The following is a 13,384-nucleotide window of genomic DNA, read 5'->3' as shown; positions in this document are numbered from 1 at the left end:
TCTTAGCTTATCTCAAATTCAAATTTTAAAATTCAATTTCAAAATTTAAAATTTAAAATTTAAAATTTCAAATCTTATCTTTTTAATCTTTTTCAAATCTTTTCAAATTCTTATCTTATCTTTTCTAATTTCAAATTTTAAATTCAAATCTTTTTCAAATCTTTTCAACTTCTATCTTATCTTTTCTAATTTCAAATTTTAAATTCAAATCTTTTTCAAATCTTTTCAAAATCTTATCTTATCTTTTCTAATTTCAAATTTTAAAATCAAATTTTTTCTAATCATTTATGTTATCTTAATTTTAAATCTTTCTTAATTAGTTACTTGTTTTCTCTCTCTTATTTTTTCAAAACTTCCTAACTAATTCTTCTCTCTCTTATTTTCGAAAATTCTCTTCTATCTCTCTCTTTTATTTTTGAAAATTCATCATTAAATTTTTAAATCTTTTTAGTTAATTAGCTTTAATTTTTTGAATTTAATTAATAAATAAAAATAAAAACAAAAATATTTTCTCTTTTTACTTCTAACTTTCGAATTCTTCTTCTTTTTTATTCAAATTTTTTTCTCTTCTCTCTATCTTCATTTTTCTTTCCTTTCTTCTTCACATCTCACAGAGAGTCCTCTGTTCTTGAACAAAGAGCTCCCATTCTTCTTCTCTCTTATTTTTCTTTTCTTGTTTATGACCAGGAATAGAGATAAAGAGCCTCTCTTTAATCTTGATCCTGAACCTGAGAAAACTCTAAGGAGGCGTTTACAACAAGCCAAAGTACAACACTCTGGAAGAAAGCTCTCAGAAAATTTCGAACAAGAAGTTGACAACATGGCAGCTAAACCTAATCATGAAGGAGGGGCAAGAAAGGTTCTTGATACTTTCACCATGCCTACCTCTGATTTCTATGGCAGAAGTATCTCTATACCTGCTATTGGAGCTAACAACTTTGAGCTTAAGCCTCAGTTAGTCTCTCTTCTACAACAGAATTACAAGTTTTATGGACTTCCATTGGAAGATCCACACCAATTTCTGTCAGAATTCTTGCAAATCTATGATACTATTAAGACCAATAGAGTAGATCCTGAGGTCTACAGACTCATTCTCTTTTCCTTTCCCTTTGCTGTTAGAGACAGAGCTAAAATATGGTTGGATTCTCAACCAAAAGAGAGCCTAGACTCTTAGGAGAAGCTGGTCAATGTTTTCTTGGCCAAATTTTTTCTTCCTCAAAAGATGAGCAAAATTAGAATAGAAGTTCAAACCTTTAGACAAAAAGAAGGTGAATCCCTCTATGAAGCTTAGAAAAGATACAAGCAACTGATCAGGAGATGTCCTCCTGACATGCTCTCAGAATGGTCTATCCTAGGAATTTTCTATGATAGTCTTTCTGAGATGTCCAAAATATCATTGGACGGTTCTTTAGGTGGATCACTCCACTTGAAGAAAACGCCTGAAGAGGCAAGAGAACTCATTGAGATGGTTGCAAAAATGTACACTTCTGAGAAAAATCCTGGGAAGAACCACCAGTGCTTACCAAAGAACTCAATGCTTTGGTACAGCATAAGCTACCTCAAAAGCTTCCGGATCCCGAACACTTCCTAATCCCTTGCACCATAGGCACCATGACCATGGAGAAGGCTCTGTGTGACCTAGGGTCAAGAATAAACCTCATGCCACTCTCTGTAATGGAGAAGTTGGGAATCTTTGAGCTACAAGCTACAAACATCTCACTAGAGATGGTAGACAAGTCAATGAAAAAAGCATATGGCTTAGTAGAGGATGTAGTGGTAAAGGTTGAAGACCTTTACATCCCTGCAAACTTCATTATCTTAGATACTGGGGAAGATGAGGATGAATCCATCATCCTTGGAAGACCATTTCTAGCCACTACCAATGCTATCATTGATGTAGCAAAGGGAGAATTGATTCTACAACTAGGGGAGGATCACATCTTGTTCAAGATGCCTCATCCCAACTCTCCCTCTGAAAAAAGAGAGATAATTATGCAACACTTAGTGTTCCAACCATCTCTTTCAGTGCAAAGCTTTACTGAGCCCCCAAACATCAATTCTAAGTTTGGTGTTGGGCAACCATCAACAAGCACTGAGAACAAAGGTACTAAGAAGAAAGTACCTAAAGGATGGAGGGACAAGAAAGTCCCGACTGAAGACCTCTCACCTAGCATGAGAGTTGTCTTCACCAAAAAACCAGTCATACCATATACAGTGAGTCGTGTCCTGTCTCTAGAGTATGTGGAGCTCATTCATGAGAAGATAGGAAGAAAGTTCATTGTAAGGGGCGAAATTCTGAGCCCATATCAACCTCCGTAAGGAGCTAACCGTCAAGCTAGTGACGTAAAAGAAGCGCTTGTTAAAAGGCAACCTAACCATAGTTATTGTTTATATTTTTCTTTGAATTTATTTTTTTTAAGTTATTTCTTTAGGTTCATGATCATGTGCAGCAGTCAGAACACAGACAGAAAGGTTCAGCAATGAAAACAGAAACTCTGGATAGAGTGTCTTGCTGACATTGAACACCAGCCAGGGAGCATAGCCTGGGCGTTCAATGCCCAAAATGGCAGCTTTGCTGGCGTTGAACGCCAGCCAGGGGTAGAGCCAAGGATTTCAACGTCCCAATTGGCAGCAGAGCTGGCATTGAACGCCAGCCAGAGGCAGACCTTGGGCATTCAAATGCCCATGAAAGAAGGGCAGGGAATCTGAATTCCCTAGCCTCTCAGGACTAGTGGGTCCCACAGCATCTTTACCTACCCCACTTCTTCCCTCTTACTTTCACTCTTCCCCATACACTCTTCCCTATAAACCCTAGCCCAATCACATCCATATCACTTTCCCAAATCCATCATAACTCCCACCGACCCCCACCCACTTCAAAATCAAATTTTCCTCCCATTTATCCCACCCATGACCGAAGCCTAACCTAGCCCACTCCTATAAATAACCCTCATTCTAACCCTTCATACACACACTTTTCATACACATCAAAGCCCCCTTGGTCGAATTACTTTCTCCCTCTTTCTTCTTCTATTTTCTTCTTCTTCTACTCTATTCTTCTTCTTTGTTTATTTTGCTCGAGGACGAGCAAAGTTTTTAAGTTTGGTGTGGGAAAAGTGTTGCTTTTTGCTTTCCATTACCACTTATGGCACCCAAGGTTGGAGAATCCTCTGGAAAGAGGAAAGGAAAGGCCATAGCCGCCACCTCCGAATCTTGGAAGATAGAGAGATTCATCACCAAATCCTACCAAGACCACTTCTATGAAGTGGTGGCAAAGAAGAAGGTGATCCCTGAGGTCCCTTTTAGGCTTAAGAAGAATGAGTATCCAGAAATCCGAAGAGAGATCCGGAGAACAGGTTGGGAAGTCCTAACCAATCCCATCCAAGAGGTTAGGATCTTAATAGTGCAAGAGTTCTATGCTAATGCATGGGTCACAAAAAACCATGACATTAGTGTGAACCCAAATCCCAAGAATTGGAGTACCATGGTCCGAGGGAAAATCTTAGACTTTAGTCTGAAAAGTGTGAGGTTGGCGTTCAACTTGCCTTTGATGCAAGGAGACCCACATCCTTACACTAGAAGAGTCAACTTTGATAAGAGACTGGATCAAGTGCTCTCAGACATCTGTGTGGAAGGAGTACAGTGAAAAAGAGATTCCCAAGGCAAGCCCATTCAACTAAGAAGGCTTGACCTCAAGCCCTTAGCTAGATGATGGTTGGAATTCATCCAAAACTCTATTATCCCTACTAGCAATCAGTTAGAAGTAACCATTGACAGAGCCATCATAATTCACTGCATCATGATTGGGAGTGAGGTAGAAGTACACGAGGTGATACCTCAAGAACTGTATAAGATAGCTAAGAAGCCCTCCACTCAAGCATGGTTGGCATTCCCTCACCTCATTTGTCACCTATGAAATTCAGCTGAAATTGTCATAGAGGGAGACATCTTTATTGAGGAGGACAAGCCCATCACTAAGAAAAGGATGGAGCAAACTAGAGAGCATGCACATGAGCCTGTGCAACCGCCTCAGCAGGAAATCCCTGGAATACCTCGAGGGATGCAATTTCCTCCTCAAGGCTATTGGCACCAATTGCATAATTCTCTTAGAGAATTGAACACTAATATGGGGTAATTGAGGATGAAGCATCAAGAGCATTCCCATATCCTCAATGAACTAAGAGAAGATCAAAGGGCTATGAGGGAAGAATAATAAAGACAAGGGCGTGACATTGAAGAGATCAAGCACTACATTGGATCCTCAAGGTGGAGTAGTAGCCGCCATCAATGAGGTGGATTCGTTCTCTCAATTCCCTTTTCTTATGTTATTTTTCTGTTTTCTGTTATGCTTTATTGTCTGCTCATGTTCTTATTGCATGATCATTTCTATTTATGTCTTAAAGCTATAAAATGTTCCATATATCTCTCACCTTACTTAAAAAAAATTTTATTTGAAAAGAATTGAGAGATACATAAATTTCAATTTCTATAATAAGAATAGTTCAATTATCTTGATGTGGTGGCATTGCTTTTGTTTTCTGAATATATGAATAAACAATGCATATTTGAAGATGGAATTTTAGAATGTTGGCTCTTGAAAGAATGATGAAAAAGGAAAAGTATTATTGATAATATGAAAAATTCAAAAATTGATTCTTGAAGTAAGAAAAAGCAGCAAAAAAAAGAAAAAAAAAGCATGTTGCAAAAGAAAAAAAAATATATATATATATATACGATATAAAAAAGCCAATAGCTCTTTAAACCCAAAGGCAAGAGCAAAAAGCCAATAACCCTTTAAACTAAAAGGCAAGGGTAAAAGGATCCAAGGCTTTGAGCATCAATGGTTAGGAGGGTCAAAAAGAAATAAAATCTTGGCCTAAGCACTCCAAATGAGAAGTGTCCCTAACTATATGCTTGTGGTGTGAAGGTGTCAAGTAAAAAGCTTGAGACTGAGCAGTTAAAGTCGTGATTCAAAGCAAAAGGAGTGTGCTTAAGAACTCTGGACACCTCTATCTGGGGATTCTAGCAAAGCTGAATCACAATCCGAAAGGGTTCACCCAGTTAAGTGTCTATGGCATTTATGTATCCAGTGGTAATACTAGAAAATAAAGTGCTTAGGGTCACGGCCAAGACTCTAAAAAGCGGTGTTAAAGAATAAAAAATAGCGAAACTAGGAGAGTCAATAATATTATCTGGATTCTAAGTTCCTAAAGATGCCAACACTTCTAAGTTTCAATGGATAGTAAGATGTCAAAACTATTTAGAAGCAAAAAATTACTAAGTCCCGCTCATCTAATTGAAACTGAGCTTCATTGAAAACTCAGAGATTTATTGTATCTTACTCTTCTTTCTATCCTACTTTGTTTTTGGTTGCTTGGGGACAAGCAACAGTTTAAGTTTGGTATTCTGATGAGCGGATATTTTATACGCTTTTTGCCATCATTTTCATATAGTTTTTAATATGTTTTGTTTAAGTTTTATTAAGTTTTCATAGGTTTTAGTGAAAAATTCACATTTTTGGATTCTACTTCGAGTTTGTGTGTTTTTATGAAATTTCAGGTATTTTCTGGCTAAAATTAAGGAGCTGGAGCAAAAGTCTGATTCAGAGACAGAGAAAGCACTGCAGATGTTGTCTAGATCTGACCTCTTTGCACTCGAAAGAGCTTTTCTAGAGCTACAAAAGTTCAAATGGAGTGTTCTCAATAGCTATGAAAAGCTATCATCTAGAGCTTTCCAGCAATGGATAATAGTTCATACTTTGTTTCAGAATTGAAAGCCTAAAACTGGCGTTCAATGCCAGCTTCCTGCCCTATTCTGGCGTCCAACACCCAAAGGAGAAGAGACCAGCGTCCAACGCCCAGGAAGGACCCCCTAGCCAGCGTTCAACGCCCTAGAGGCCTCCTAACATGTGGATCTCAATCAAGCTCAACCCAAACACTCACCAAGTGGTCCTCAGAAGTGGAATTTAGCACTAAAAGACTGTTTTACCCTTCTTATGTAATCCTTAGTCATTCGTCTAGTATTTATTTGAGAACTTTTACATCTTTAGAGACCTCGAGCATATTTTCGAATTCCACATTGTATTTTCTATCAGTATGAGTTTCTAAACCTCCTAGGTTGAGGGGAGGAGCTCTTCTGAGTTTTATGGATTAATAAAGTACTACTGTTCTATCTCAATACGTGTTTGATTCTCTATTTTAAGATGTATATTCGTTTTTCATCATTATGAATGCATTCAACCGGAACAAGGTTATCTCATTCTACATGGGTTCAGAGTGAGTTCTTCATCGGACAATAATGAACCACTAGCTTGATTATACATCTCTTAGACGGCTAATCCATGACTTCGTTGGGGACTACTTGAGACACCAGTTCAGCCGATGTACGGGGAGATTAGAGTCTTTATGGTAGAGACTAGAACTAATGGCGTAGAATTCTCTGATTCGAAAGATTCGACCTTGTCTGTGGCGTTTTGAGTAGGATCACTAAAGAGAACGAAGTGCAGGAGCTTCACCCTTCAATCAGACTAGATCCACACTAACCCTGGGGTTCATATCTGGAGGAGCATTGGCGATCCCTTAAGAAAGGCGTCGATCACATACGGCCTGCCATAGAAGAAATCATTCACAGTTGGAGTAGACAGTAAGACCAGATTAATCCAGAAGAACAAAGTATCTCCAAGCCCTAACCATCTCCATATCATTGCTTTCACCATCAATTGAGTAACATTTTAATTATTTTACTTTTATGCGCTCTAAACAAAGAATCAACTTTTCTATCCGCCTGACTAAGATCTACAAGATAACCATAGCTTGCTTCAAATCACAATCCTCTTGGGATCAACCCTAACTCACTCAGGTATTACTTGGACGACCCAGTCCACTTGCTGGTTCAGTTGTGCGAAGTGTAATTCTGCGCACCACTAGGCATCGACTAATGTAAGTCATTCTCCCTTTTCCACCAATCTCAATTTCATCGAGAAGATCTTGTACTTCAACTTTTTTACCATGCAAATCTTTAGAAATCAAACTGGACTTTTCAAATCCTAAGGAGTCTAGGTCATATATACAGTCCAATGCACGTTCCCTAGTGCGCTCCTTCTTTTCAGCCATATAGGTTGAGAGTCGAGCCCAGTGGCTCGATATATCTATTCAAGTGGTCATGATGGACAATCTTTCCTTGGCCTTAGGGACTAATTTCATGCCATGGGCCCTACATAACCTTTGATAAGAGTGGGGTTCAAGGTGCTTATATCAATATCCAACGGTCGAACATTGGTATGATATTCTTTGAAGCTGACATTCATTTATTCGACATAGCAAGGGATATGTCAGCTTTAGTTTCTTTGATTCTTCCATCTTCATTCTATATCACCAGCTTCTGATGCAGAGTGAAGAAAATTGCCCCTACACCATGGATCCAATCTCTTTCCAAAAGCATATTGAAAGTTACCTTGGTAGGGACTACTATAAATACTGTTGGTCGTTCGACGCTTCCGACTTTAAGCCTAAGCGGGATCATTCCTAAAGCGATTGCTAATTTACCATTGAATCCGATGACAACCAAGTTTGTCTTAATCAAATCCTCGACTATTTTTTGGAATAATTGGAGCATATTCTCAGGTAGTAGGTTAATTGCTACTCCTCTATCGACCAAGATGTGATTAATCACCAATCTTTCGAATTTTGCCTTAATATCCAATGGTCGAAGATAACCTTTGGTGATCTCATCAGGCCTTTCAAATAACCCTTCTTTAATCATGCCATTTTTGACAAATCTGCATTTGTCACCTGGAATTATGTCATCGCAGTCTCCTTTGAGACAACTCTAAGGCCCTTCAAGACTGCCTTGGAAGTTGAAAGGGAAAGCAGAAACTGCGACAACATAGCCAAAATTAGTTTCATCAAACATTACATCTAGATCATCCTCAAAACTAGAGTCAAAATTTTCTATCAACACCTCTTCTTTTTTTCCTTCTGGTATCGAATTAATTGACTTAATAGCTGATATCTCTTTCGACTCCTCGTTTTCCTGGTCTTTGCTCAAAGATATCTTGTGTCCTTTCTTTTCCTGTTTCTGGGGTGACTTACTTGCTTTGCTAAATTCTTGTCATGGCCACTATATATCAACACAAGCATTTTGTGCTTAGGTCACAGCTCTTGGAATGAAAGGAGATTTTTCGTAAAAATTGCGACAAGACTTTCCTCGACCATTGCCCCTTCTTCCTGCTCCTTGTCTAGAGCTTCCTATTTTTTGAGCTCCAGCCCAATTTCCAAAACCTCCTCTAGGAACATTAAAACTATAATTTCCAGGGTAATTTGGGGCATTGTTTTGACCATTTGTTGTTCGATACATTAGATGGAGGAACTCTAGTTCGACTCGATATCCCTTGGAATTTCTGGTCGACTGTCACCATCGTGCACATGTGTTATTTGACAGGAGAAGTTGCAGACTCTTAACCTTTAACTCCTTGATTCAGTCGAGCTTATCTTAATTCTTCCTGATTGACATACTCTTTACTCTTTCTATATGAGTCGAAAGCTTTAACAGCTGAAGTGCCGAACAGGGTAATACATTGCAGGCATATAGCAACATTTTCTTCTTCCTCCCTTTGCCTCAATAAGAAATCTAATAGATCTTCTCTCGCTTTTGGGTAAATGGACCTTTTAGCTTCAAATATGTCCAATTCGAACTGCTCATCTTTTTTCATAGGTTCGACAAAATTCATATTGATTGTAAATGCCACTTTTTTTTGTTTCAGCAAAGTTTGATGTGACTTAAAAGGGATCAGAATCCACCTTCATTTTTGGTTTATCAGCAAACTTTAGTCGACCTTTGTCAATAGCCTAATGTATCAAATCCTTGAAATGAACACAATTGTTAGTATAATGTCCAGAATCTTGATAGAATTTACAAAACTTCTTATTTCTAATTTCAGAAACCGATGGCATTCTTTTTCCTTCAGGTAGTACAATTTACTTATCTTTTTTGCAATATATGAAAAATCTGTTCAGCTTTTTTTAGGTTAAAAGAGTACATCTTTCCTCTTGATAAAGGAGTCTTATCCTTTGTTGGATTAAGAGATTGACACATATAAGGAGGTCCATCTTTTAATTTTGCAACATAGATAAATTTATTGTTTGACTATTCTTCACTCATACAGCCAACATAGTTAACCTTTTTATTAAAAAGAGATTTTCTTTTGTTCGACTCTAGTTCTTCCTTTTATTTATTTAACTTTTCTATTTGCTGAACCTTATCGGCCGACTGAGCCAAGTCGATGAATTATTGATTTACTAATTTCTTTCAAATATTGAAATCAAGGTCATTGATGGCCATCTTGACCTTTTCTGATTCAAGAATAGGGATAAAGCATTTGTTTTTCACATTCTTGAAGTGTATAAGATAGTCATCGATTAGATAAAGTCACCTTCATTTACCTCTAAAAAATTGATCATGGAAAATTCTTTCTAACTGAACCCAGTTATGGATTGAATTAGGTTGTAGATCTGAAAACCAAGTAAAATCATTCTTTGTCAATGAAGAAGGAAAATATCTCATTTTTAAATATTCATTATTTGCCAACTCGCCTATTTCGACTGAATATCGAGCGATGTGCTCGACTGTCGACTCTCCACTCTCACTTGCAAACTTAGTAAGGAATTTGGGAGTTTTGACTCTCCTTGAGAGTTTAGCTTGCAAGACATAATCTGAAAAAGGGATACAAAACAAGGTTGATTTGTTACCCCAATGTTCAATCCCACTCTATTCAAGATTTGCTCAATAACTTGAGCTATATTTTGACCATAAACCTGAGCAGCATTGTTTGCTCTAGCTTTGTTTAATACCTTATTTAGATCATCTCCTCTATTCAAATTGAAAATAGGATTATTAACATGAAATCTCCCAAAAGGTTGGCCTAATGGTCGATTAATTGCTCCTACAATATGATCGACTCATCAGCAACTTTATTCTAATATTGTTATTTTCTAACATTGGATTTAATACTGTAGCAATTTGTTGTGTTATCATATTTACTAGATCATGATAGTTATCCTTTATGTATTGTCTAAATACAACAAAATATTCGACTGTAATAGGCAAAGATGTCCCTACAGGGATCTGCCTTGAGATCTCCAGAAATATTGAAGTACGGGTCCCTCCTATCAACACCTTAAGGGTTCCTACATCCTATGTCGAAATGACAGTCGACACTGTAAGAATTGATTATGGCATGGAACAAACCCAAGATATAGTGGGTTGTTTATTAAGGGTTGATAGGCATCATAATTTAACATGTAATAATAGTGTTGATTGTGTGTACCCATTAGACGATATCCTGAAGGAGGTGTTGGATTATACAAAGAATTATATTTTATAATGTTAATACCTCCAACATATATGGCATTAGGTTTCTCCAAGGGTGGTGAATAATTTGGAGGTAGTCCATATTAAGGCCATGTGACAGGTATGGCTGTTAGAGTACCTTCTGTCAACCGCTGGCTCGAAAGACTGGTCGAAGGGACTGCCTGTATTTTAGGACCTCTAGTGGAATTTTCACTATCATTATTCGACATATTCGTCGAAGTTGAAACTCTATCCGTCATGGTTAACTTACCACTGCATAATTGCATACATAGCTTGACACAAATCTAACCCAGGATCCTAACGAGCGTGCCAATTTGTTTCACTCATTTTTTGGTTGACTTCGACAGGTAGTGTCAAAATGAACTTATATCAAGATCTCAAGTATCAAGGAACAGATACGACTCCTCTGAAAAAGAGTGAGCTCGACCCGAGAATTACTTAATTATGGTGTCAAAGTAACTTATGTCGAAATTACTAGTAGCAGACTTATGAAAAATAATATAAAGGAATAAATAATCAAACAAAGAAGACAATGAAAGTATTAAAATATTGATAAAAGCAAAAGAACAATAAAAATAAAAAAATAAAATAAAAAAATAAATTAAATAAACAAAAGGAACCAAATTAAAAGCTGACTTCTAATACTTACATGCACATATACTCCATTTTTTCGTTACATCACTGGGGCTGAGAATTTTATGAGCTTACGTGATGATCTAGTATTGTTAGATGAAGTCCCCAAACTCTACTATTTATATCATGGAGATAGATTTGCCATGGAGTATGTTACCCACTATCTTACCTCCTTTTTTTCAACCATGACCTTGCTTTGACCATGAAAAATCCTGATCTCCAGGTTTTGACACTCTTGGTCTTCAAATCTCACCATTCTTCAGCTTGCTTCTCAAATTTCATACCCATGTTCTCCACTTAGTCTTGATGGTCGAGTAGCAAGCCTTAATGCTCAAGGAAAGACAATAACTACCTTTCAACTTCGATGCTCTTTATACCATCTTTCTTCGATCTCAGCTTATCCGTCTCTACTTCTGTCATCAAAACCTTTGGTAGTCGAAACACTCTTTTGTCGAGCAAAATTATTGTGCTTAAAATTAATGATGTAAAACAAGAATTGGTTTGATTTAAAAAATAATATAATAATCAAATTATATATTTTTATCATTTATTTACAACACAATTTTTCATTGCCACCAATAACCATAAGGGGAATACTAGGGGAACAATGACTATTTTGAACAACATGAATAACCACCAATCAAATAAAAACACACTACACCTCTAAATTAATTATCTAAATTTTAATATTAAAATAACCATCCATATACTAGTAAAATAAACATCCGATATATCTATTGTTTATATTGTTTAATATTTTCATTGTCTACCTATACTTTTTCTAACCATAATTAGCTAGTGTAGTTGGCCTGGACAGCCGACCCAGTCCTCTCTGTTGGCCAGGGCGGCCAATATGCTTTGCCCAGAAGGTTTGTTCGGCCTACTCAATTGGTCCGAAGGTTATAATTATATTAATAACTAAAGGATAAAAATGGCTTTTTATATTTTAAATTATCAAATAATTTCAATTTTAACTGAATCCTTTAAAATATGAAAGGACTTGACTTTAGTTATAAATCCATTAAGACTTGTAATCCATGGAATTTATTGCAAATCAATTCAATTCTTCATTCTTTTACCAATTTCATATGAAAAATTTAATTTCCAAATCAAATGAATTTCAATTTCATGAATTCCAAATACACTCTCAGTGATTGAAGATACTGATTCTCTCATATTGCTGCTCAATTTTATGGTCCAAAACTTTATTTTGTGGTTCCTAAGAAGACAACTCGCTCAAATTCTATACTTCACTTGACCAAAATATGCATGCCAACTAGCACTACTACACCTTATAAAAAGGAGCAGCCCTTGCCCCTTTCTTTACCTATATCATCACATCATCCATCTAAGTACCTTAGCTTTAAAACCTTATTCTCTATTGCCATTCTAAAATCAAAACACACACTTGTCTTGGATTAGTTTCATTCCTTTCCCTCCAAGAAGTTAATCAATTAATGGCGTCTAGCTCAATGCAATCTTCGTCATCGTGGAGTGCTAAGGACAACAAAGCCTTTGAGAGGGCTCTGGCTGTTTACGACAAGGACACCCCTGACCGATGGTACAACATTGCCCGCGCCGTTGGCGGGAAAACCCCGGAGGATGTGAAGCGGCACTATGAGCGTCTTGTTCACGACGTTAGGCACATTGAGTCAGGGCAAGTGCCATACCCAAATTACAAGAAGAGTGGAGGTTCTAATTAGGAGAAAAAAGGTACGTACTTGCCAGTGCCAATTCTTTATTAATTTTAAAAGTAAACAAGCTTTAAAATAGAAAATGTTAGAATCAAATACTTTTTGTAAAAAAAAAAAAACAGAAACAATTAATATTGGCTCAAATATAAAATATATTTCAAAAAAATATTAACCGTATAATATTTATCTTTATTTATTTGTTTTTGCCGAACTTAATTATTTTCTCCATGCGTCCACTTGCAGGCAGAGAAACCTGATGCTCCGTTCCATTCATTAATTGGCATAAGAAAGAAAGAAGTTCAGAATCTCACTATTATCCAACTACTCTAGAATCCATAGTATTATAACTTGTTTTTATGAAGAATAACATACATGTAGTGCTATTATTGTACGTAGCGTTGGATTATTATGTTAATTAGTCATAAAAATCATTTATATTCATGAGTTAATAGGAATAAACAGCAGGTTTTGCGCAAATTTTGAATTTTTTTTAATCCAATTTTTATGACAACCGAGTACCAATACCACTAAAATGAAATGAGGCAAACCAATAATTAACAAACAAGAGATTCAGATAAAGATGTTTAAAACATCTTTAAATAAAGACGTTTTATTTTGTTTATTAAATAAATTATTATGTATTAAATATTTTGTATGTGATATAAATTCAAAGTGTTATTTTTATTAAA

General features: G+C 36.4%; 1 non-coding gene and 1 pseudogene across 2 annotated transcripts; one reads left to right on the top strand and one right to left on the bottom strand.

Moving 5' to 3' along the window:
* Positions 1-1,228: 1,228 nt before the first annotated feature.
* On the bottom strand, positions 1,229-1,337 carry LOC148574748 (small nucleolar RNA R71). Its single transcript, XR_015906445.1, has one exon. It is a non-coding gene; the product is annotated as a small nucleolar RNA R71 (small nucleolar RNA).
* A 10,981-nt stretch (positions 1,338-12,318) lies between these two features.
* On the top strand, positions 12,319-13,172 carry LOC107625384 (protein RADIALIS-like 3 pseudogene; annotated as a pseudogene). Its single transcript, XR_015905192.1, has 2 exons — positions 12,319-12,714; positions 12,939-13,172. The product of XR_015905192.1 is annotated as a protein RADIALIS-like 3 pseudogene (transcript).
* The last annotated feature ends 212 nt before the right edge of the window (positions 13,173-13,384 follow it).

This window comes from Arachis ipaensis, chromosome B2, assembly GCF_059453495.1.
Source record: "Arachis ipaensis isolate K30076 ecotype BB chromosome B2, ASM5945349v1, whole genome shotgun sequence".
Classification (NCBI taxonomy): domain Eukaryota; kingdom Viridiplantae; phylum Streptophyta; class Magnoliopsida; order Fabales; family Fabaceae; genus Arachis; species Arachis ipaensis.
Note: the sequence above shows the minus strand (reverse complement) of the source record. Positions and strands in the feature narration are given on the sequence as shown.